Genomic DNA, 26,866 nt, shown 5'->3' on the forward strand with positions numbered 1-26,866 from the left:
TCCTTTTTTAGTTACTTTCATTAAATTTCTTCTTATTCATTGCCTGGTTCTTTATGCAGAAGATGTACTGAATACTCTAATTAAAAGAAAGCCATCTGCACAGCTACAGTGTACAGTAATTGAGTGCTGCAATGTACATATAAATTTTAGTCAGATCACCTTCATGAAAGAAGATAAAGCTTTTAGTACAAGCTGCAAGACTCCATATTAAGACTGCTTTTTCTAAAGTAGTCACTGAATATTTTTCTCAGCACTAGCTAGTGAATTACACCACCAACTTTGTCAAGTACAACAAACTTGGGCTGCGTAGAGCAATGGGCTGAGCAACATAGGCAGAGAACTTTAACCTTTGCCTTGCCTTTCTGTATGCACACTTGGAGTCCCAGCAGTAATCTGTTTAATATCATAGCAACACCCAATGGAAAGAGTGTGAATAGCAAGGAGTCAGTAAAGGCTGGCTTTGTCAGTATAAGTCTGTGTGCTCCATGGTCACATTCCCAGTTGTCTCAGAGAGGACACATCATTAAATCCAATATTAAAGCAGAATATTCTTAGAGAGCCTGCTAGAGACAGAAAGCTACATGGTAAAGAATGACAGCTATAAAACGAAAATAATTTTCTTTTTTTAATTTTTAAATAATCAGAAATGTACTGAGTATTCAACATGAACAATGTCGTACATCGAAACAGGGGTTTTGATAAGACAGCTTATTTTACTACTTGATTATTTACTTCTCATTATCTCATTTCAAGAGATACACTGAAATTGGATTTTAATGGCTATAACTTTTGATGCTTTCTTCAAGGACATGAATCAGTTCTTAGTTTCTTGAGGAAGAAAAGATGCCTGTGTGAAAAGATTGTCTGCTCTGTTTCTGTCATGATTGTTGTTGTCAGATGGAATTTAGTTGCAAGGATTATTTGTGAAGTGACTATATTAAGGGTTTTAATTTACCTGAGTGCTGTTCAGATGCAGATATAGCATAATGCAGCTTGGGAAAATAATCACTGAACCATTAACTGAACTCACTCAGCTATGCAGGAGGTATCTGTAAGATCCCATTTTGTCCTCGAGTTTTGGGAGGCAGATTTTGTATCTCTGAACACAGGTAGTTAGAACTTGTCACAGGGTATTTGGTCCACATAAAAGAGGCTGTTTGTGCCTTGTTATTAGAGTAGGTCACTCTTTAAATCCATAATTAAAAGATTTTTTGTATTCGTTCCTCTTCTTAAGAAGCCAAGGCATAAACATGATCACCTTAGCAGTGGGGTTGATTCAAGGGATCATTTACATTTTATCCAGTGCAAAAAATTATTCACTCCTAGTTTCTTCTTGTTGTAGATTCCTGTTAAGCTTGTACTCAGTTTCTACATCTGTGCTATGAACCTGTACTTAAGCCTCTCAGCAAAGACAGAAGTGTCTTGCATGAAGCAGGAAGGAAAATCAAGTCTCTTAATGTACTTGGAAAATCACAATTATAGTCTGAAAAGGATTCTCCCAGCATCTCAGTAATTGGCATGGAAGGAGAATCATCTTCAGTTTATTTATGTGACCTCTTTATGGATATCAGTTAAAAAACAAAGAGAGCATTACTGGAGATATGCAACACTGTCTGTTACTAACTCTGCTGCTCAAAGGCCTGGTATTAATGACAGCAAAAATGGATCAATACTTTTAGGGTTAAATTACATTGATTTTGGATTTCCAAATGGATTTCTTTCAGGTGTGGCAGTGAACTGAAAGGGTTTTTTGCATTTATGTCCACATCTCTTATCCAAGCTCTAATGTTCTGGCTCAGCTTTACCAGCTAATAGAAGGTTGCATGAGGCCCATCAAGAAAGAAATCAACCTGGCTGTTGGCCATGTGCTACTGGCCTGAGGCAATGGGATTATGGACCAGACAAATCATTTTGGCAGCTCTCCTCCATCCCTGCTGTCTTCCCCTGCTGAGTTCCCTGAGATGTGATCCTGGTGATGTGTCACCATACATTCTGTGGGACATATGTTTGTGACATCAGCATATTTAGAGGATAAAATGCTCGTGTGCTGCAGGGGTAGTTTTGTCTGGTCACCCAGTCATGATGGAAGATCTGGAGTAGGTAGCTTTCACATGATGTTGAACTGCCCATTAGAAAGACTGGGCACCATATCTCTGGCTTTCCTGCCAGAATAAAGTTATACCTTACCTGACTTAGTTATACATTCCCAAAGAGTTATCTCAAACATTAATTTTGAACAGAAAGCTCTTTTCCAATTAGTTTTTTTTCTTGGCAAATGAGATGTAAACACAGTTAAATTTTTTTAATTTGGTTTTTCTTGTTGTCAGGTTTGGGGTTTTATTATTGTTCTTGTAAGTCAGAAAAAAGTTGCAAGAGAGTAAGTCCTGTGTACCTGGATGTTTGAGCCTAGCCAAGAGTCACACATCAAAGCTAGCCCAGGCCAACAATGCAGCAGGAAAGCAGTGTTACAATGGAAGGGAAGGAGGGCACACAGGGCACCTTGGAGGCTCTGTCCTTTGTACCTTCTGAAAGCAAAACCACAACCACCCTCCTTGACTTTTTAACTTCAATCACTGTTGTTTCTTAAAAATTGTTGAACTGAGCACTTGTAGCTCCAGACCGCTCAGCTTCAACCCAGTGACAATGTAAAGGTTGTTTTCTGTCTCTTGAAACATTTTGATGGTCAGTTGTGCAGTGCCTAGGTAAATTGAGCATCGCTGTGTCTGTGTTAGTGAATAATTCTCATTAAGGGGCCTTCTCCATTCAACTCCTTGGCTGCATTCCACTCCAGAAGGAATTGCTCCACTCTCTTGCTTGCTCAACTAATAAGCATTTCATGATGTTCAGTCTTAGATTTACAGTACAAAATAATTGGTTGTTCCATAAATAATTAGTTAATGTCTTAGCATTTCTTTCAGACTGAGAAAGCACAGTCATCTGCAGAAATCTGCAAAATCTCAATTCTTGGCAGATTTCATGTCAACTTCATAAATATTCTGAGTAGCTTTGAGTGATTATTATTTTAGTGGGTTTTATTTGTGAGAGGTTTTTTTGTTTTCCCTTTATTAGCATTGCTTCTCTGATATAAATAGACCTGCACAGCCCAGTGGGTGTATTTTCATCCTATAGAGAATTCAACCTCATGTGAAACTAATGCTATAGACCCTGTATGACCATGCTGAAAGTCAGCAAATGAATTCTGTATTGCTCTAAATCTCCATTGAATTGTGAAGAGCACTACTAATAATGCAGGTAGCTCTCTCCCAGTCTTTCTGTACTGCATCTATTTTTGATGGTGAATAGGAGACTTCATATCAAATCCTGCTAATTTATTACATTTTGCAATCACTGAATTAAATTAAAATTTCCTAGTTCGTCTCTCAGTAACAAGTTGGCTTCAGTTTCGATGGGGAAGTTTAGGGAATGATATTTACACAGTTTTTTGTTCAGTATCCTTGGATGTTTTTAAGTAATTAATTTTCTCTTTCTGAATGACTGCAAAAATGCAAACATTCCTTACTTTTCTCTGGAATTTCACAGAAACGTGTCTCAATTGTGGTAACTGTCCTCTGCTGATATGTCCATTATACTCCCTCACAACGTTTTCTGGTTGTTACAGTACACGGTAGATTTAATTTTCTTTCCATTGTCAGAGGTCATTGGGCCAGTTACTTTCTCAGAGAAAACTTAAAGCAAGTGAGACACATAGATGCTACATTACATGGTCAAGAATCCTCCTTATCTTATTGCTAATTTAATTACAGATATCTAACAAAAAAAAAAGAAGAGGGAACTATGATCCTTGTGTACATTAAGAACCCCACAAGTAACCAGTGGCTATCATTTTTATGCTGACTTTTACTTGAGTAAAAATTCTTAAATAGAAAGAAATTATCTGCAACAATACAGATGTATTTGCAAATATCTCATATCTTGCTTTGATCATTACTGGATGTGCTTCTTTTTTTTTTATTATTTTTGAAAGTGTTCCAAGCACTGCATTTTTATGGACTCATTTCACCAAAATCAATTGATATTTTCTGCCTCTCTACTTAGTTTAAATATTTCTGTTAGGACATCTCTTATGCTCTTGCACCACAGAGAGTAAATTCAAATAATTAACCTTTGCTTCAGAGAAGTAGACTTAGAACTTGGAATACTCTCTTGAGAGCAACATGTTTTCTAGGATATTATGCCTTAAATGGTGATGAAGGAACAGTATTCCAGTTGAGAGTTAACTGTGTACTGGATATTAACAACATTTTCCACTGTTTTTCTCTTAGTATATGAACAAATACTATCATGTTTGTCATTAGCGATGCTCTAAATTGCTTTTCTGAGTGAATGAACTTAAAATGTTTTATCTCATAGCTTTTTAGACCCTGTCTCCTGGTGTTTTTTAAAAATCTTTTTTTATTTAATTCTCTGTTCATTTATATAGATAAAACACTGATAAACCCTTCCAAATATTTCTTCTTGGGGCATTTGCATAGCTGTCTGTATGTATGTATGTTTTTGACATTTTAAACTAGATAAGACAGCAGCCAAAACTATAAACCAGGTATTGGTTTGTAGATATCTTAAAACATTTGTTGAATGCTACAGAGAACTCAAAATAAAGAGGATTCTACTAGATTTTCTGCTGGTAATACTCAGTGAAACTAGTTTAAAAAGAGGGTTATCTTTTACATATTGTTATCATCAAAAATTTTATTTTCCAGATTTTCTCACTTGTATTCTCAGTTCCTTTCATGTATATGATATTCATGTTATCTGAATCTTTTATATTGTCTAACTGAATTCTAAGAATTCAGGTTTGTAAATACTTCCATTGTTATCTGCTGACTGCACTATATAAATTATTCCTCATTGTATCAGAAAATATGATCCTTCTAAAGACCTTCATAAAAAGTAACAGTTTAACAAATTTTCTTTTTATTTTTCCCATTTCCAATTTCTGGCTGTCATTTTTATGGAATTGCTGTTATCTTTCACTTTCTGTGCTCCATAAATACACAAACTCAGCTCATTGTTAGCAGAAATTTCTTTTACATCGCCAACCCTCTGAATATTCTTTTAACTTCTGTTGGTTTCATTTTCTTTGCAAGTCTTCATATTTGACAAACAGCTAAAATCTTTAACTGCTGTTTGAGTCTTGGTGGTGACCACGAGGACTGTGTAACACCTGTCCTGCTTTGGGCCCCACGTGCTTCCCATGCCCTCAGCAATGTGCAGGCCCTGTCCCAAGCTCAGTTCTCTCTGACAAACAGCTCTGTGCAGAATGGGCTCTCTGGACCTTTTGCTGGGGTTGTGTTGGATGTTAAAAGGTGCCTGGGTGGTGTGTACAGAAGAGAGGGTCCCTGAGGAAATAATTTCATTTTTCAGATATCACATAATGTTTAAAATCACATAGACTTTGCAGAAGATGGTCATAATGAAGGACTTTCTAACAAAAAATCTGCAGAATGGGTACTGAGTTATTGGAAAATATAAAACCTTTTACTTAGAAAGCAGTTCCCTGTTTAGATGTCAGTGACTTCAGTTTTTGGCTCGTGCAGGCTTCTATGATGTTGCCAAAACCTCATCACTGCTCCAAGTTTGCCCTCCCTTTTAGACTCACAGCTGTCAAACACCACCAGCACAGGCTCCTGGCTTCACCCTCCCTCCAGTACTTGAGCAAACATCATTTGTAGTTAATCCAAGGTGTACCAGCTCTTCAGCAATAGATTTCCAATAGCTTTTGACTTCACCCGGAATCAAGTGTTTCTTGGACTTTCAAAGTTCCCTTCCTTTTCAAGACAGCCTTTAAAATCTGATGATACTTGTTTTGCTTCATGGCATTCTTAAGAATTTCAAATGTGAAGTGTATCATTTTGTGCCGCTGAACAAGATGGGGCTCTCTCTCTTTAGCTCCTTTGGGGTTTTTTATGTAACCTTCAGTTGTCCTTACTGTGCTGATATTGCTGTAGATGTTTCTGGTTCCATAACACATATTTCCATGTCATGATGCAAGGATACATTCCAATTTACTAGGTCTCTTGGATCTTAAAGATTGTATATTCTTTAGATTCTTTAAAGGCAAGGGTTATTTTTTCTAAAAAGCAAAAAAGAAAAATTCCTACCTAGTCAAGATTTTATGTCATTTCCATTTGGTTAGGAGGATATGGACATATTTTTTTCCTCAGTAAACCCCAGTAGTTGGTACACACTAATGTCCTGGAGGAATGAGGGCTGAGCCAATTTGTATTTTAGATATTAAGAAGTATGTGTCTATGTATCAGTGCTAATCCATGTAATTTGAGCTCATGAGGAAAGCTGTGTGAGGGAAGACAGAATGTTACCATCATCTAAAGCCTGCTTTTCCAAAAATACATAAAGTTGTTGATGATGGGGACAGTATCAAGATCTGAAGTGCTTTATATTTATGTTTGGTTTCATTTGATCTTGTACTGGTCTGTAAGTTCCTAGGAAAAGAAGGTATCTTTTTGTATTTCAAAAAGCTGTATGATCAAATACTGAGTTTTGTAATCTAGCTGTATAATTTGGGAGAAAGTATTTTACAGGGTTGGGGTTTTTGTATTACTTTGTAACAAGAAATGCATAAGATCAGTTTATTTGTGATATCACAGTAATTCAGGTCATGATCTATAAAATAGCATTACTGCAGTTTGGATTAAAGTCTTCCACATGGTTTATAAGAATGAAAGTTAGAAAACAATATGGCATATAAATGAGAAAAGATTATTCCTTTTTTTTTTCTTCCTGCCACAGTAGCACCTGCCGTATCTTTCCTAAGATTTCTAAAAGTCTGCAGCATAAGCAGAACTGCGTTGCTTTCTGATTCATAATATCTAGTGACAATGAAGTCTGCCACAGTTTATCTAAACTAATTTCAACATATACTTTTCTTTCTTCTTTTAACACATGGGCATTATTTGCTGTTAAGAGTGACTATGTCAATCTTCTAATTCCGAAAATCCACTCCCTTTATGGGAAATGGTAGATATATTTGCTTAAGCATAAAGAAGTCCCTTCTGTATGCTCCTGCTGCATACCCAGCACAGCTGAGAGTGTGTGCACTGAATTCTGTCTTGCCTCATACATCAGCAGGAGAAGTGTCGACAAGTTCCTGGTGCAGGGACAGTTCCTCGGATGCGCCTGTAAAATCCGAGACAAGACAGACGAGTTGCGCAGGTGTTATGGCAGGCAGAATTTATGAGCCAGAAAGATTCACAGCTTGAATTTCAGATTGTTTAGGTCTAAAGGGCTGGCAATTTAAAACAAACAAAGCAAATAAATAAAAAACATGCAAATCAGAGCATGAAACAATGTGGAACATTGCGAAGTTATTTGTGCATGATTCAGATTTCAGGGAGCAATTCAGCTTTTGCATCAGCTGTGGCCAGCAGTGGCACAACTCCTCCTGTTTCTTCCTCTCCTGCATTACTTTATTAGTCCCTTCAGGACACTTGAAATGATGGAGTACATCTGCTTTGCAGACCTTACTGCTGCAGTATGGTGTTGTCACACCTGAGCCAACTAGTTTAAAAGTCATTTAAAAAGCCAACTTGAGCAAGGCTGAGCACAGACTAACCACTTGAGCTCATAGTGTGTTATGCTCAATAATAATACCCAGCAAGTGGTTTGCATGATCTCATGGTTTTTTTTTTTTTTTTCCTTAACTGAGGAAAATTATTTCCCTTTCAGGCCTTTCACAGAAGAAATCTTCCTTTCCTCCTCCCTCCCTCACACTTTTCCACTTGCTTACACATTGAACACTTTTAAATTCAAACTGTAGAGAAATTTATGTCAGAAGCTTCAATCTTCTTTACCTATACCCTGTAAATTCCAATTAAGCTGAACAAAAAAAGTTTTATTGAAGCTTAACAATGTGCAAATAGATATTTTTTGACGCACTCCTTTGTGCACCTGTATTTCTACCAGAAGTGGAAGCCTCTGGGAATTGACTTTTCAGGTGTCCCAATAAAATTGGAGTATTGAATTTTCATGTTTTGGAACACCACTGTAACTCAACAAACATCCAGGAGAGGTACCTTGAAGTGCCCTTGGGTGGCAGACAGCCTTATGGAGGCTTTCAGCTGGGTTTGTCCCATCAGGGCTGGTACAGAGAGTTTTCTGCAAAGACATTTTCATTGGCAGAGCATGTGAAAAACTTGGTAGCTGGAAAGAGAGGATTCGTATCCAAGCTTCTGAGTACTTGTCTGAACAGGAGTCATCCTGCAGGTGCATGGTGTGTCCTTAAGCATTCTGGGAAAAATTTGGCCCTGATGCCTTTAGGAAGGTCTTGGTAGTGAGAAAGGGGGTGTCACTGGAAGGGGAAGACACATATAAGGGGGAAAATTACACAGGGCCTGTTGTCCCTTTGTAGTCTTGTCTTTCTGCCACACTGTGTCCCTCCCTTCCTCCAAAAGTAAAACTGTCCCTGGCACCAGAGGAGCATTAAGGACTCTTCTGCGGGCCTTTCCCCAAGCATGAAGTGACATGAAGTGTCTGAAGTAGCGAGTGAAGACCTTTCCCTTTGAGATTCATCCTGACAAAGATCAGGGGTACCACAATAGCAGTTTCCATACGTTTTGAATACCAGAACCTTCTCTCTCCCTTCCCCATATGTTTTGAATACCTCAAGGTATTCAAATAAGTATGCAAGGAGCCTCTTGAAGTCTCCCTTTCACCCTTCTCCTGGAATGGTGCTGCAAAACACAGAGAAAAGCAATCCAGCCTTGAAAATAATGGAGGAGCAGAAGGCTAAGATTCTATTTGATTTTTTATTTGTTTGTCCCAGCAACAATGTCATTGTGCTGGTCAGCAGTCCTGAGGAGCTGTAAAAGCCCCATTTCTTAGTCATTTCTCTGAGCCTTTCTTTTTTGAATGGCAGCATTTGATCACAAGATCATAGAAAGGTCTTTCCCAGGTTCAATCACAGGAACTTGAAAGAAGGGCAAAGCAGCCTACATTTTACTTGGGCTGCCTCCGTGTCTATGATGTGTCTGCCATTTATCTTCTACAATGTAAGAAACATCAAGAGGGAGGGGAAAGGTGATGGATATCTGATTTTACATTTGTCCTTTTTGTTAAAGCTCATTAAAGCAGCATTTTATATGTAGCCTTTACCCTACCACCCAGTATATAATCTTTCTGTATATAGTATTTTTGGAACTGCTGCTGTTCAGCAAAAAAAAAAAAAAAAAAAAAAAAAAAAGAGAGAGAGAGAGAGAAAAAGGGCAAAGGAGTAATTTAACTTTTAGATTGCACAGATATGGTAGGAAAAATAACTGTCAAACACCAAGTTTAACAATCCTTACTTCACATAAGACTTTTACATTTCAAAAAATGCAAATTTTAATGTCAAAAGAAATCCCCTCAAAACAACTAAAAAGGTATATATCCCAGTTGTCATGGGTGGCTCTTCAGTTACAGTATTACATTACTGAATATAATCAGCATCCTTCTCAATTAGGGTACTGATTGCACAATGAATTATGAGCCTTCTTCTGATTCTGAGCCTTTTTTCCTATTTTTCCTTCACTTTCCCTCTTCATTTTCTTTTTTCCATTTTTTCCCTCACTCTTCCCTCTCTCCCATCTTCCCCTCCTTCTCCTTCTATCTCACTTTCAGTAAATACTGTAACTTTGTGATCATATGAGAAGCTTTTTAGTTCAAAGCTTACACTATTAAAATATGAAATATGCATTCAAATTAAGAAAATATGACCCAGCAGCTTCCTAACTGTATTCTTGTCTGGATTTCCCTTTCCAACCTCACCCATGGTAACAGCATCATGAATGAGCACCTGCCCTACAAAGAAATTCTTCATCAGCTAAATTTTACATTACAGTGTAATGAAAATCTCAGTATTTGGAATTTTCAAAAGAAGCTTGGTAGCACAGGAATAAATATATTGCAAGAACCTGCATTTCACTAATGTAGGAGTTGCTGTCATTGGTTATTTTCATCTCTAATTTATCTTATTTCAGACTAGCCTCAAGGGTGGCTCTAATAGAAAGCAGGGGAAACTGAGCTGGATTCTTTGAAAGCATTCTTGAATGTGAGCAGTAGCACCAAGAAATTTACCTTTGCCTTAGGAGGCTTTAATTCCAGCAGGTGTGTGGTGGATACAAGTTTAGGTTAAGCAGTTCATTTTCCATATAAGTTATCTTTACTTTAGCATAGTGCATGCAATGTAAGAGGAAATAATAATTAAAAATTATTCATTATTTAAAAATGCAAATTTTTGTGCGGTTAATGGCTTGGTAGGCAATTTTTAATTTTTATATGTTTTGCCTGCCTGTAATTTCAACCAAATAGTTCTTTTGTGTATAAAATGACCCAGATTACTGATACAGCATTAGGAGCTGCATCCAAAGTGGATTTAGTTTCAGTGCTAATAAAATAAGAGCTGTAGATAGGAAATTATAGTTGAAGGTGGGAAATATGGAAGATATTGGGATTGGGGTATGCCTTGAATTTAAAGGGGTTTTTTTTCCCAAGACATTGCTTATTTGCTGGCTTTGGAAGAGTAAAAAATATTCAGCACTGCTAAGAATATACATAAGGGGTGGTCTGAATCAAGATTCTGCTGTTCTGATAATTTTGTGCGATCATTGACTCCAGAAGGTTTTTCTGAATGCCAGAGTAGTGACATAAAGGAGGTTTATTCTGTAAGCGTGTTGCATATTACTCCTGATATCTGTTACTAATTTAACATTTTGGGCATTTTTTGAATTAGTTTGAGTGAGAGCTATGTCAGTCCCAATAATTTTCAGGGATGCTTAAGTATTGAAGTCTTTTAGGGTTAATTGAAACTATTGACTATTAATCAACATTAATGTAACCAAGTGTATGAAAATTAATAGATAGAGCCAGACTGTCAGACCTAGGAAATAAAACTGTATCTTCATCCAACAAAAACAACTTGGAAGCTGAAAGCTTCTATTTGTCACACAAGAAAGATCAGCTCAGGGTCAGGAAAAAGATCCACCCTTCCTTTAACTCAAGAGTTTCAAAAAGATGCTAATTATATTGATTTTGATAGTGTTTTTTGTTCAACAGATGTTCTTCTCCTAGGAAATACATAGAGACCACCAACATACTTCAAACAGACCCCCAGAAAAGAGCAGTTACCACATAATGGCTTTCAGTCATCACTGATGTGTCTGAATCAATGGCTAATTTGTTATCTCATTACCATTTCTCATGCATCAGGTCCTGTACCTAGCAGTGATCATGAAAACATTTCTGCCTGATTGCTGCATATCTTCCAATAACAAACACAGATTCTATTTATTTTCATGCTTCTAACCTTTTGCAGAGGGAAAGCAATATAGGCAGAGACTAGTGGCAAGTGCTGTGCAAGATTGCCATTGTAATTAGCCCATTTCCCAGGAACACAGTGATTCCCAAGCAGTCCAGTCTCAATCTGAAACCTGTAATAGTGCCCTAAGGAGGTATTGGGAAAGGCTTTAGCCAGCACAAGTACATTTAATAAAACCAAGTGTGGCTGTCAGAACTTACAAACACTAGAAAGAAATCAAAGTAACTCTGTTATCTAACACAGCTGATGGATTCCAGACTGGGGTGGTTTATGTGCAGCATCTAAGAGGGATGTGGCAGGGGAAGATTAGGCAGGGGAAGACACAGTGCTAAGTTCATTGGGATGTCAGTCCTACTACAACTATGAGCAGAGACCTTTGGAAACCAGACATCATGCTTTCTGTGAGGGAGTTCAGCTGTTAGGAATATAGTATGTTTGGTCTTTGCTTTAATCTACATTTTAAATTTTTTTTAGTGTTTCTTAAACTGCAGCTTTATTGGTAAGAACTGGTTTGACCTGTGCAAGCAACTACTCGGGAGACAGCTGCCTGCATCTCACTTTGCTTGCACCTTGCAGAGAATATCTCGATTAATCAAAAGGTTGTCCATCACTCTTCCCTGTTCCCAGCAGGCTTAGTGCAGTGTGTCTTCCCTGCAGCTAGCATTGCCTTGCTGTCACCATCTCTTTTATGCCAGCATTTCAAAAATTTCCTCCATGGGTTTTGAGCAGCCTCAGCTGCACAGAACTTCTTGTAAATACATTGCTGCATCTCCATGTGCTGTGCCTGCAGCACTAGATCAGACACTGTCTGCATCTTGTCACTTATCCTCTCCTGGAGGAAGAGTTTTGCTGGATGATGACACAGCACAGATTCCTCCACTCTTGGTAGGCAGACTGAGCACCAATGACCTTAACCTACAGCCTGTCTGTTGTGTCCTTTTCTCAATGCAGAGTCAACACTGCTTAATGTTTTAGCCTGTGACAAGTTAGACAGCAGAAACCTTCTGTTTTTTGATAACCTCTTTTGATAACAAGCTTTTGTCATTGGAGCTAAATCTGTGTTACAGTTACTTGTGTTGGTATATCCCTTTTGCTTGGGCTTTTCAAGTTCTGATACATGTGAAATATGCTTACTTGAATGTGCCTTGTAGATGTTGCTTTTTGTAGATGAAGATACAGTCCAACAGCCTAGGAAAATCTGAGTTGTGCTCCCACCTGTCGTGCCAGAATTGTTGGCAAGCCCATTTTTCCATTAAAGCTGATTCTCTCAGGATTGTGTGTATGTATAAATATATATATGGAGTTTATTTTCCCCCTGAAATCTCACTGATGACCTTGATTGAGAAAGGTTTCCTAGCACATACTTAAATAACCCCTATTCAAATTTTAAATAAGTGCTTGATTTTTTTAATCTGAATAGCAGTGGTCTCCCGAGTTGGAACCTTCTGTATATAGATTAAAAGAGTATTTGGGTAAGAGCAAAGTTCATTCTCTAACATCTGCCAAGATTTTGAATGACAGTTTTTATCTTTCTCTTAAAGACAAATGAAAATTAAAAAAATTTGGGTAGATCAAAATCAATTTGCTTGAATTGGTTGAGCAAGCCAAGAACTCCTCTGAATCGCCAAATCTTTAGATGCATATTGACATTCACTTACAGTAAAAACAGTTCTGTTCTTTTTATACTCAGAATGCTTTGGACATTTTTGTTTGTTCAATATGCATCTCTATTTCCATTCTGTTCAATGTCTCTAATATTTTACCATCTTAAAAATTAATTAGCTTGCAGAATAAAATACAGAAAATCTTTGGCCATTCTTTGGCAGCAAAGGTGAGACCAAACAAGAGAAGATATTAGGCAGGAAGTTTGGAGTGCTAAGAATAATAATTAATGCATAGCTTTTTTGTGTACTTTTTCACTAATGGAGCTCAAAAGAAATCTGGTTTTTAATCCTACATCTTAGTTCAAGCTCATTAACTCTTCTTAAAGTTAGATTGTGTTCATTTTGATGGTTTTGATGGATTTTATTTTGGTTTTAGTGATTATAAATCTGTTTTCCTAGGTAATCCATTTTAAGGAATTAATTTTCCTGATATTTTACCATTGTGTTCTGATTTTTGAGAGAACTGCTGCCTGCATCTTCATTCTGCATACTGCTTTTAATTTGTTGGCATATGCTTTTGTGCTGAAATACCTGTCTTTTAGAATTAGATCTCAGCTGAGCTGGATAGATAATTGAGCCATGAATGTTAGCATTCACTTGTCTTAGTTCATTTTTACAAGCTTCTGCAATTGAGCTTAGCTCTTAGCAAAGGCCTTGTGTTCCTTTCAAGAGGATATCCTTTTGCTCTTGTGGCACTTTAAAGGTCTGTCCCTAGTATCTGCCAAAACCAAAATAACAATTCCTAAGGTATTTCCTGTTTTCTTGTGTTAAGAGCTCAAAAGCATCTATCAACTTAAAACAGTTCCTTCTCTTCCGTGCTAGCTTTTAAAAGTTGTGTCAGTCTTAGAAACATCCAGTTTTCAGAAAGTCCCCTTGACTTTGACATCCGGATAGATTTCTCTTTTAATATTCAGTCTTTAGTTTCATACTTTTTGCAGTTCATTGAAATTTTTTCACTCCTTGTTGCCTAGTTGGAAATCACAAACCTCTATTCCAGACAAAAAGACAATCTTTAGGATGCTCAGTCTCCTCATTTGCCAAAATTAGAAACATGCTTAAGACTTTTGCCAGATCCTGGATTTAATTTCCTGGTTAAAGGACTACACCTTCCTTTTTTTCCAAATTTTTTATTTTTTACCTTTATTTGCCTTTAAATAGTTTGCTTCTTTCCCTGTGCAGTGAGATGGCAGTTCAGAGAATGTCTTTGGGCTTGTGAGCTCACAGGAAGAGGATGCTGGGGAATAATCACTTTGTGGCACCATCACTGCTTTCCCATGGCTCTTACTGCTTGGTTCAGAGAAAAGATTCTTATCTACTCTATTTATATTCTTCATTATAATTATTGGTTTTTTTCACTGTATAAAAATAAAAAGGGGTAAGTTTTGAATCTCTGACCCCTAGATTCTAAGTAGTATCATTTTAACAACCCACAAAAAAAATTTTTTTCCTCCTGAGACTGTGCTTGTCAGAGTCCAGTACTCTCTGATCTAGTTCCTTCAGACTTTTCACATGAGAAGAGTTCGCATGAGATTTGTTTAAAGATACTTGACATTATGTGGGGTTGTGATTTAGAAGAGTAATACACTAAAACTACAACACAAGCATGATATGGCAATCGTTTTACACAACAGAATCAGAATAGAGGCATGATTCCCAGGGCCAGTCTTATGCTGCACTGTCATGATGCCAAACATTCCCAATCACTGCAGAGGAGCATGTGGCTCAAAGCCAACTCAAACCTATTGCTTTTTTTTTTTTTCTTTTTTTTTTTCCCAAATTTCTCTTATTAACTGCCTGTATGTTACACTTTACATGGGCCTGAAATTTGTAGACATTTGCTGCATGGTTCAGAAAGACATTTACACCCTTTGGATTGAGTCAGGGAATTCCATTTACACAAACAGGTGATCTACTCAACTGATAATGCTCTTTGTCTAAAGCAAAGGGCTCTTTACCTTGTGGGTGTCATTTGTGTTGTGTTCAGTTTAGCTTTCTTAACAAGACTGCGCTTGCCTGTATATTCTTCACTCAACTTCATGAGGACATTCCTCACCTGTGCCCATCTCCTAGCCCAAGGATGATGAGCTCTTGGTCAATGATTTTCTGCTCCCATCTCAGGCATACATAGAACCACAGAACCCTCTTGCTGGCACAGAACTCACCAAGCTCCTCATCCTTGTAGCACTAAGAAAACTTGGTAAGTGCCAGTCCTGGCCTACAAACTGTGGCCAAACAAACTGTTAAATCTCTTCAACGGGTTTGAGGCAGCAGGAGCGTTCAATGTTCTAATGCAAATGTAGGGTTTTGAAAACATTTGATGTTACATTGGATTTTGATTTGTAAGATTCAGGTTGCAATATGTGGAAATCAAAACACAAGCATGATATAGCAATACACAGTATTGCTGTAATATGCAATATTGAACTACAATACAAACCTGATTCCAAGTGCCCATGGTTTTTTGCTCCACCATCATAAAGAGAGACGTTTTGTCTTCATTAAAGAATTCCCAAACACAGAATAAAAAAGAAGCCTGGAAATCTTCAGATGGCCTGCAGTCTGCAGGTAATAGTAAGACTTGAGGCAGTCTTACTATTTGTTTCCTAACAGTTTGCATTCTTCTGCTTCTTTGTAAGAATCAGTGTTGCAATGTTTTTTTTTTTCCTCCTCTAAGACATAGGTCTCATTTCAGCCACTACTTCTGAAAGAAAATTCTTTAAATTTCACTAAAATCAAGTCCTGAAGTTGTTGGGGGAAGAGGAGAGCCTGCATAATGCCCTGAGTTATTTGCAGATTCAGAGTCAAAGACTCTAGGGTAATTGTGCGTGACATTTCGGATCTGAGATCTGTCTGCTTCGGGAAGGGGGACAGCTCACTTGAAACATTTCCCAGGATCAAAGCTTTTTCTGGCTCCATCAGGAGTTTCAGGTTTAAATGGCAATTCAGTCAGATGTATTTTGTGCCATCAGCATGTGGATGCCAGCTCAGCCGTGCAGGGACAGGGTGGCTTTGTGTGCTCTGGTGGGAAGTTACACCGCTATGTAAGGCTGCATTTGGTTAATAGAATATAAAATACCATATGCACTGTTGATTTCTTAGGCATCGTGATTGAAGTGAGGCAAAAGCAAAGCCATGAAAGTTAATTTTCAATTTGCCATGCTAGAAAAGGAGAGAGGGGAAGTAACCTGGATAAGATGTGGGAAATACAAACCGTATCTGCATGAAGCTATCCTAACCTTTGCTGTGCTTGTGAACAGTTTCTGTAGTCAGCTTTTAAGCTGACTAGTTTCATGGTCAGCTTTTAAGCTGCAGCCAAAATGTGGAGAGCAGTGAGCATTGTGCATTCCATTTTCTGTGCCATTATGTTGGAGCCAGGGGTGTCTGATGAAATCTCATAATGAAACATGTGAATGCTTTGAGCAGTTGAACACAGTTCAGCAGAGCAGAGCTGAACTAATGTGGACTGCCTGTTTGCCAGTAAACAGATAATTGCACTCTCTTGTTTAATTGAATTTTCATGAAAGTAAAATAGATTTTGGTAAAGTCCACCATGAAAATGTGTTCTACATGTTGATCCTCTATATAGGAGATCAAGATACATGGAGAGAGGGAGGGTGTCTATTAGATACACAGATAAGGCTTGAGGTTAAATTAATACAATTTCCACATCTCATGCAATTTACGTTTTTACACAGAGGGTTTTCCATTGCTGCTGGTGCTGTTATCAGTAGCAATCTCTTGACAGATGGATTAGAGTCAAGGAGCATTATTAGGCCACAAAAAGTTCTTTTGTTTTGCAGAACAACCTTGACATGTATCATTCATACGTGGTTAGTTTGCATTTCTTGGCTACCAGCCATTCTAAATGGTAAAGAGCATAGTACTGGACAATAGGAGGTTTTGGGGTCTTATTTTAAAAAGGAAAAATCAAAGAATCCTTTTGATTCATGTTATTTCTCATGAGGCTATCATTTCAAAGGCTTGGCATTGCAAGTTATGTCATCATAACCTTCTCTGTTCTCCTTTACTTGCCTCAAGAACAATTTTCTTATAGAGGAGAGGCTGGATATTCTCAACAATATGCCTTCTTTTTGAAAAAACTAAAAGTTTTCTAATTTCCTGAGGTGCTGTTGGCAAAATTAACAATTCCAGTTTGTTGCTTCATTCACAGTCACTTTCCATTGGTCATTACAGCCCAACTCTTACTTAAAATTCTGGATTTTGACTTTGGACTTAGAAATCAAAAGCTTGGTACTTGCTGCTTCTCTATGTGCTGTACAGACTGCACTGAGGAATCAGGCAGACATATGTGATCCCCTCTCAGCTGTTGCCAATGAAAGCTGAAGAGCTGAGGCAGAGAACCCATTGTCTGGTTTTTGGACGTCCTTTTGGTGTAGATGCCCTACATTTAAATACCTGAACATGGTTTTCAAATCTAAAAACCACTGAAAATTTCACTGCTTAACATAAACTTTGGAAAACCCCACTCTAGACAAGAAAACAAACACTGTAATAACAGAAATGCGGGATGGAGGGAGTTCTCATTTTCTAATTCCCTCATTTGGTAAAGTATGTGAAAAGAAGGCAATTAGATGTTAATGAAGTGTTTAGAATTATTACTGTAACTATTTGGTATAGGTAAAAGCAGTGTTCCAGATTTTTTTGTACCAGTGGACAGGCTTGATCTTCTATCAGCTTGTGAAAGTTTTTAAAAGTTATCATGTCACCACCTCTCAAATTGAAAACACCACCTGTAAGTTTGCTGCGAAGACTTTGTTCTCTGATCTTATGGTCCATAAGAGGTGTTATACAATGGTTTGAAAGCCCACTGTCTGTAAGGCATTCCTAAAATACCTGGTTTATTTTAATGGTTGTTCATAGAGTCCTGATTCAAATGCTAGCAGCATATTTTCCTTAATAAAACACTGTCCTTGTAAGGAAGCAATCCATCCCCCAAGTTAATTTGAAAGTTTCTTATTCACTTTAAATATTTCATTACATTAATTTTTCAAAGCAACAAAACAAACATTCATCAAGTGAAACTAAGCATGTCACCCTTGGATCTGTACATCTGTTGCTCTTCTACTGCTTTTCTGCATAATTTATTTTAATACATTTAAAGTGTACATCTCATTAAAATTCCTTACACACATTTATGTACACAATTCATATTTAAAAAGGAAAAAAGGTGGGAAAGTTTCATGGCAAGGAGGTTCAACAACATGACTCTCCCTTAGTTTTTTGTCAATTGAATGTATGCCAATGAACTGCCTTTAACCACCTACCTCAGCAGACACTGTCATTTGCCTCTCTGAGTCTCTCTAACTCGCCTCTTTAGTGCCTTTAGAAATCTCCTACAGGATATTTTCACTCTACTCCTAAAGTCTTTGTTCCTCTTTAAGTGCATATGTCCTCCTCTTCGTCCTCTTGTCATCACTTCATATAATTTATATATACAATGAATTCTGCGTCAGCCCTGCTATCAGCCAAGACAATACCCATCAGATGCCCTAAGGAGTTCTTGTGGGCACATTGGAGTGCTGGAAAGGATTTTTATTTTTATTCTATTCATCCTTTCTTTTTCATTCATCATTTCCTTGTCAGTATTTTCACCCATTGCACTATTTGATTTGATTTGATTTCATTTAATTTAGCATTGTGGAGTTATTGTATCTTTTAAACCAGGTGTAGCAAACAAGTCAGTCTGGTAGCTTGAGGTGGTAACCTTTTGAAGTTGGTGATTTGTTATTTCAGTCGCTGCTAAAATTTGTTCCCTGAAATCCCTCATAGGTGTTTTGGATTATGTGTCATGGTTAAAAGCAATCATAAAATGTTATCATAACACTTGAAAAACCTTAAGAAAAGCTTATAACTGCATAAGAGGACTCAAAATGCTTTGTCAGGGAAAGGAGGACCATATTTGAAAAGAAGAAAGTATAAAATGGTCATTTAAGGATTTACCTTCCAGAACCATTTATTTGGCAATAAATGACATTTTAGGTAAGTGGTTGAAAGTTTCTTTGGATTTTCACATTAAGCTTTTGACATGTATCGCTTAGAAACCTCATGAGAGGTATATGCTAAATGAAATTCAGAAGTAGCAATTGTCTACTTAAATAACCTTTGTCCTTCTTAGAAATAAGAGTTAAAATACACTGACTGGAAAAGTTTATTCAGAGTTTACAAGGGAAGCATCTCTTTGCTTCCTGGATGTGATACGTCAGTCAGCGAGGAAGAGAGATTGAAAGCCATATTTGAGCCCTTTAAAAAGATTAGGTCAGGTGCATTCAGCCACTTTGGTTTCCTTGAAATTGAGTAACAGAAAGTGCAGCTGTGAAGGGAAAATTGAGAGGGTTCCCTTCTGAGGAAAAGTTATTTCATTTTATCCCAATTACCTAGTTCCAAATAAGCAGCCCAGGTTTAGATTCGGCAGTGTTGAATATAGGTTACGAACGAAGGGAGATGATCTCAGCCCTGCGAGGTGATGGGTCTGGAGGCAGCTGAGCTCCTGTGTTCTGGAAGGCCTCTCCTTGCACCCAGTGAGCATTTGAACTCTTTAGTAGCAGGCAACCACAATTTTCAGGGGCTGACTGTTGTGACATTAATTCATCTGTGTTCAACATCAAGAGGAAAAGAGTTTCATGTGGACTCTGTTGTCTGGGTTGCCCCTATGTATACAGGGGTATGTGTTCCTGGACTTTGGGCTAGTGCACTTCTGTTATGCTGGGATTTTATCTGGTCAATTATCTACTCCAAGTTTTATCACAAAGACAACCAACATTGCATGCTACAGAACAGAAAAGGTGGAGATTTTAGAACAGACTGGGAGAACAGTGGACTACAATAATTTATCTTCAAAAGATTTAAGTGTTAGGAATGACTGATGCAAATTTCCTCATTTGTGCTTTTCCTTGGCGGTTGTATGTGCAGCAGAGTTTTGCATTAGGGATGGGGGCCATGCCATTTGTTTCAAGATATTTCAGCTACTGGAAGCATAAGAAATTTAAAAGACTGGAGTTAAGTTCACAGGTTGATTTTTCCCAAGTAGTGCTAGGTAATTTCATATGTATCTCACTGAGATTAATGAGTGAGAATCCTGCAATATATTTTAACAGACTCAGGATGACAAGGCAAATAATGTTTTCTTACCGTCCATTTGTTTCACAGATGTTTACAATTTGCTTCCTGGAATTTTCCTTATATGTATTTGATGTGGAGCACTGTCTGTGGCAGATGGGGCATTGGTCTGATCAGGACATTTCTGGTTTGCCCCAACAAGAACTCTCCTGTCTGGCAGCTGTGTTCATTTTGCTGTTCCATTTTGGCTTGCATAGCACTGCATACAAGGAAAGTGGGACAAAAGCTGTCAAAACTCTTTCTTACTATTTTTATAAGCTAAAAAACTAAACCAAAAATGTTTCTTATTCTGAACTCCTAATTGAAGTCCTAATTAGTCTATGAACCCAAGTGATTTTATGCTTTTTGCCCTCTCACTACTCATACTTCTATTTGTTCTGCTGCACCAGCTTTATTTAATTTCATCTTAAACTATCTAATACTTTAATCTCTTGATGTCAGTGACTGGATTTGTCTATGCCGTGGAAAGCTCCCAGAAAAATGAGTCTGGGAACTATCAAATGCTACTGCACTGCAAGAAATGGTTGATTAGGCTACGGTCAGGTCAGGGGCTTACTCCTCATCAAGAGAGAATTTCATGTCCCCTTTTATTAAACTTCAATGATGTGTACCATACTTTGGTCAATAAATAGCATTTTGCTGTTCATGCCCGCTGGAAATAATACATGATGCTGCAAGTATTGATCAAAGAGCTCTACTCTGTTAATCCCCCTGCTTGTAGCAACGTTAAATATTTAGGGATTCTCCCTCAGTCCTCTGAAAAGTGTTTCAGCCCTGCAGAGCACACTCAGCCTTTCTGCTTTATACACGTTTTACGTGTTACTCTTTTTACTTTTCTTCTTTTCTAAGAACACATGCATGATAAAGGATTATAAGATGCTTGCACCAGTTTTTAAGGTTTATTACATAAGCATGTTGTGAATGTATACATTGATTGGGATGGTGTACCGATTCAAAATTAAAAAGGAGAATGCCTCAGAGAGAAAATCTGTCGGTGCCTCATCTACAAGTGGCTGAGTTACATTAAGGACTGAGAGGCTTACACTGTGCAGCACATTACTGTATTGTGGGAAGACAGATAACAAAGAACACATATTCATATCAGGTTAATTCATCCAAATTATCTGAAAAGTATCAGAGTACTAAAAAAATGAGTTATTTCTCTGCTATGTGCTTGCTTATTGTATCTGTATTCTCATCAAAAAGTCTCAGAGTTTTGTAGCAGAAGATGAAATGAATCATGTAGGCTTCTTGTCTCCTGTACTTGCTCATTGACCTCATGTAATCATTTATCCTCAATTTTTATAATAATATATTGAAGGCAAACTTGATATTGTCAGGCATGCAATGGAATATGCGCCAGGACGCCTTCCTTCCAGTGGTGAGGTGACAAATGAAAAAGAAAATAAAAATGGATTTTGCAATTTAAAACATAGTGTGCTCTGGGAAGAATGCATGGCAAGCTATAACGTGATATGATTCATTTCTATATATGCAGAAAAGAATTTTACACAAAAGCTTTGTAGGAATTGTATGGAATATTTAAAGTAACATGAAGCCTATGCTACATAATGGTGCTTGCTTTATGTGTCACAAGCTAGAAGAAAAGTTTAAATACTTTGCTTGCCCTCTTATCTTTCAGTAAGATGTCGCATTATGCTTCGTCCCATTACTTATTTAATCATCCTTTGGACCTGGTTATGTGTTTGGAAGGGAAGGCTAGTAAAGAGAGTAAAACAAAATGCACACATGCTTCTCTCACTAAATTGATGAAGATCTTGTTGATACGATGTAAAGAAATTGCATTTTAGATATCTTCAAAGCTGGTGCAAAAGAAGCCAATGCTTTATGTTGAAAATTTTACATGACTTTGAAGGATATTCTCTTCTTCTAGGTGATCAATGCTGAGTGGATTTTAATCGTTTGAGCTTCTCTGATGCTCATTAAAGATAAAACATCCAGTGTTTCAGATCCTTAAAGTGTTCAGTCTTAAATGCCAAAATGGATGTTAGAAGGGACAGGGTACTTTTTAAAAAGCTAAGCTTAGTTTAAGTGGTTTTGCAGGGTGAAACTATGAAAATCTGTCCATTACTGGTGATAGATTCACTGGTTGATGGTGCCACCACAGAGTGGGAAAGAATGACTACACCTGCCCCTTTCTTTCATCATGCCTCAGGATACAATGTTGTTCGTATTTAGGGCCAGCACAGGGATACTATCTTCTTTCTTCTGTAAGCAGTATTCTTAATCAACAGATTAAGAAATCTGGTGTCTGTCAACAGTATTCAAAGTAATGTTTTCCAAATACCTCTTATTTTAGCTTGATTCCATTCCTGTATGTGAGGAAAACATCCCAGTTTTCCCAGTAAAGATGCAGTAAGATGATCTTTTGGAGTTCTTGATACCTTTTTTACTTAAAAGTATCCTGCTCAGATGAGTTGACTTCACTTTCCAAGGACTCCTGCTTTTCCTGTACAGTGAGTGAGTCTCTGATGCCTAGGAAGAAACAGAGCCTAGATCTCTTGCTTTCTATACCTGGGTCTTAATTTTGAGACCAGAACATATGTTTGTAATCCTCCTAATCTTTACTGACTGCCCTCAAAACAGAGTATAGATCTTGGAATTAGTGAGAGGTGATTTTGGTGTAAATGGTTGGGCCCTATGTTTTTGGAGCAGTTCTGCTGAATATATATTCACTGATTTCTATTGGTGTGTTTTCATTTGTGGCAGACAGGTATATCTGAATACATGATTTATTGTTTTCTGTTACATTTTTGAGCTGATTTTTTATCATCTGTATGTAAATAAATTGTGCTGCCAAAGTCGGGAACTGAACAAAGTTTGCACAGCAGTCATAACCAGAGGTATCCTCAGGTGAAACATTGAGTTTTTAAGGTTCAGGTTGGATGGTGCTTTGAGCAGCCTGATCTACTGAAAGGTACCCCTGGCCATGGCAGGGGAGCTGGATCTGGATGACCTTTAAGGTCCCTTCCAACCCAGGCTCTTCTATGGTTCTGTGATTGTGTTCTTAAAACTAACAACTCCTCACTCTCCATGCAGGGTGGGACTTTATGGGAGGTACAACCACCTTTTGTATCCTCCACAGCTGCTCATGGCCATGCATCAGCTGAGGTGGGCATCCCTAAGTGAGGAAACCTGTCTTTGCTCTGAATACAATGATTCTTTTTTCTGCACAAAGGATTTGAGTCTTGAAATTTTTCTTGAAATATCTCCTAATACTCCAGAGTTTGACACAAGGAAAGGCCGCCTCCCATACTGTGCTAGGGGTTCCAGGTTTCCACTTTTCACACATTTTATGGACAAATGATGAAATGCTGGCTGCTGTGCCACTAACCTGGATGGGATAGAAATACAGCACAAACCAATGCATTTATTTGCACTGATTGGTTGGCATTTGTTCTAAGTTTCAGCAGTTTGTCAGTAGCACGTGATTACTCTTGGAATTTAGTGGACTGCTGGAACAGTTGCAGACTGGTTTCACTATGATGAAGTTGAACTAGTAACAGAGGAGGCCCTGTAGTGGATGGCAGCTTGTGTACTTCACCATGCACAGAACAGGCAATGGTTCCTGAATTCTGGAGGGAGAAGATTGCTTCATTAAAATAGGAAAAAAAAATGTAAGGAACATGCTAAATCATAACATTAGGGAAAAATATAGAGCTGAGTGGATGTACGCTGCATTGGAATGGACTAACAATTTATGAAAACATGCTGCAGAGATTAAAATACAAGAGCATATTATTTTTTTACTTAGAGAACACTTGTATGATCAGAACTGTGTGATGAAGAGCTTTAACTTTTGTAGGTAGATGTTTAGCAGAGTGTGTTTGCTGAAATATCTGTCTTTCACAGCCAAAAGCTCTTTTGTGCCTTGTAAGCCCATGTGGCCTGACAGAGGTAGTTTTGTGTCAATGCTGAGTGATTGCATGCTTTCTGGGTCATTCATGTTAACATTTTGATTATAGTGATGAGTTACAAGGGATGAGCTGCAGAGACTGTGATGTTGCATTGGAATGTACTAACTCAGATGAAAAAAAAAGAAAAAAAGACGTTTTTCAAACTGCAAAGCTTTGAGACAAAGTGAATCACATAAACAGATGATCTTTAAGCAAATTTTCTGCTCTGTGTTGTGGTTGTGTTGTCAGCTGTTGTCCTAAAATCTTGGTGTCCTTCAGAGTTTGCTGTGTTTTACAGCAGCAGTGATCCCAGGAAGTCTGTATGAAATACTAGGATGGGCTCATTTGTGCTAAGGTATGAATCCTTATGAGAGCTCAGCTTCCCCCATAATTCTGTCTTGTGTTTGGAAAATATGTGTGACCTGGAAAGCACAAAAATGGAAATTGTGAGGAAGAGAGAGGGGCATAATCCTGCATGGATGAAAGCACTTTGCATTGTAACCAGCTCTGTTCTGCCACTTAACCACCACCAGGAGACAAAAGACAAGAGTAAGTGCTCTGCTGTTAAGCCTAAGTGTTATATCTTGATTCTTTTCTGCCCAAAGCACTTCAGACTAAGTGCACAGCTATACATTAGGTTTGAGAATCCCACTTGATTTGGAATTTTTTTCTCAATTTGGAATTTTTTTCTCCTCAGTGCATCTGTTCTCTGTGTCTGTGCTGGATGTCATAGTCACTTCTCTTTATTGGTTACTGTACAGACCTGCATGATCTGCCTCCAAATAAAATGAATTCAGTGTTCCTTTAAAAGCAATGACAGGTAAAACCCCAGACCTATCTTTGGCTTTCAGTGAATTGTATAAAACCTGAAATAAATCTGCTACCAGTCACACAGGACAAATTCACCTTCCATGAACTTGATTTTAAAGGCTTGTCTACCTCGGGGATCTCTGTTGCTCATTCCCTGTCCCTTCTATGCATAGAAGTTTCATTGATCTCAACAGGATTTCTGTGCACTAGGCACTTACAGGATATGCAGCAGAGACCTGTGGTGCAGATAAGAAATGCACAATACTGATTGGAATGAAAATATGCATCAGAACATGTAGTTCTACCAGAACATGTAGTTAGCTTTTCATATGGAGAGTGGCACTGAGCTGAATTTATGTGCAGTGTAATTTGTGTTTCACACCATTTTCAAGCTTCATTCATCTAATACCTCTGTGAATGCTCCAGGTCCCCCCCGATGCCTTCAGGTGGAGGCTCCCTGTTTAAACATTTGCTAAAATGGATATCCTGTGGCTATGAAGCATACAAGTATATAGTGCAGTCCGGAATTTTGTGTGGAAGAGGAAATGGGTATCCTGTGTATGTTTTAGTAGTTATGACAAGTATTTCTTTGAGGTAGAACTATTTTTCAAAGGTAGTGTGAGGTGCTGGATTGACCCACAATCTTCTGCATACTCTTGCATTGTCCCACTAGTGCTTTGTGCAATCTTGGAGGATTAGCTTTGCCACAGAAAGGCATAAGAAAAATTAAAATAAGTATACAGCTGTCTAGTTTGCAAACTGGAAAAGAATGAATGGCTCTCTATTATTATTTCAGCCAAATGTGTCCTCTCATACTGTGCAAGGCCTCAAGTGTTTTGACCTGATTATTTTATCTCAGCAGGTCAAATTTAGGGGAGAAGCCATTCTCTTTCCATTGTCTTTGTCCATGCACTGAAAATTTTAATAAAGCAAGGTTAGAAGAGCTGTTAAAAATCTTTTCCTTGTTTTAGTGTTAGTGTCTCACTCTTCTCTCAAATAAGCTTTAGCTCTCATTAAGCTCTTTTTTTTTTTTTTTTAATTTAAATTGTTTTTATCTCATGTTGCCAACGAATCAATCAGAGGAGCCATCCCTATGAATACAGAACATCCATGGAGGCCAACATTGATTTCTCCTCAGCTGCGTCTTATTATAAAGTTCCCTGGTGTGAGGAAGACACTAAATAGAAGCTAATAGACATTACATCTCACATACATTTTCACATTCTGAAAAATACAGCTTGGGAATTTTTCTTTTTTATTGAGAATTTAGCTTTTCTTTCTTGAGAAAGGCAAAAAACCTTTTCTCCAATTCTTCTTTCTTTTTTTTTCCTCCCAGTGCTGGAGAGTAGAAACTTGCTCAGGTATTGGGTGTTATTCACCCTGACCAACAGAGTGTAATTGCCTTGAAATAATCACTTTTGTGGTAGAAATGTTTATATTTCCTGCTGTGTTAATTGGTGGTCCTAGTTAAGCCTGCAAGATAGGAATTTCTCAGATACCAAGAAGTCACTTTCCAAGCAGTCTGATTAGTAAAGAAAAATGGAAGACAGCCAAGTTATTTTAATAGAATTTTTAACTTTTCCAGGAAAAAAATTGTAGAAACAAAAATAGACCACCTTCCCCTTTTTTTTTACTGACACCAGCCTGTTGTGCATAAATTTGTAAACTGTCATGACATGAAAGGCCAGTGTTGGGAAAGGCAGTTGCATGAAGATAAGAAAACCCAGGATAACATAAGTAGATCTGACATTCCCTTGTTGACAGACACGGTGGGCTACTACTCTAACGTCATTGTAAAAAAGTGTCCCAAGTCAAACCTCAAGAAATCCAGTTTATCCCTCTGCCCAAGGAGTGCTCCTTGGCTGGGTGCTCTGCATATGGTGATTGTTACTGGGGGCTGTAAGGGTTAAGCATCTCCTTCCACTCTCACAGTTAACTTTCCCATTGCCTCCTCTGACAGCTGAAGGCCGGAGACCCCTTACATGACAGAAGAGTCCCAATGGGCA

General features: G+C 37.9%; 1 protein-coding gene across 5 annotated transcripts in view; it reads left to right on the forward strand.

Annotated features, from left to right (window-relative positions):
* Nucleotides 1-26,866, forward strand: part of RBMS3 (RNA binding motif single stranded interacting protein 3) — a 704,809-nt gene that overhangs the window by 561,836 nt on the left and 116,107 nt on the right. The gene's annotated exons all lie outside the window — the stretch shown is intronic.

The sequence above is a fragment of the Melospiza melodia genome, chromosome 1 (genome assembly GCF_035770615.1).
Source record: "Melospiza melodia melodia isolate bMelMel2 chromosome 1, bMelMel2.pri, whole genome shotgun sequence".
Classification (NCBI taxonomy): Eukaryota; Metazoa; Chordata; class Aves; order Passeriformes; family Passerellidae; genus Melospiza; species Melospiza melodia.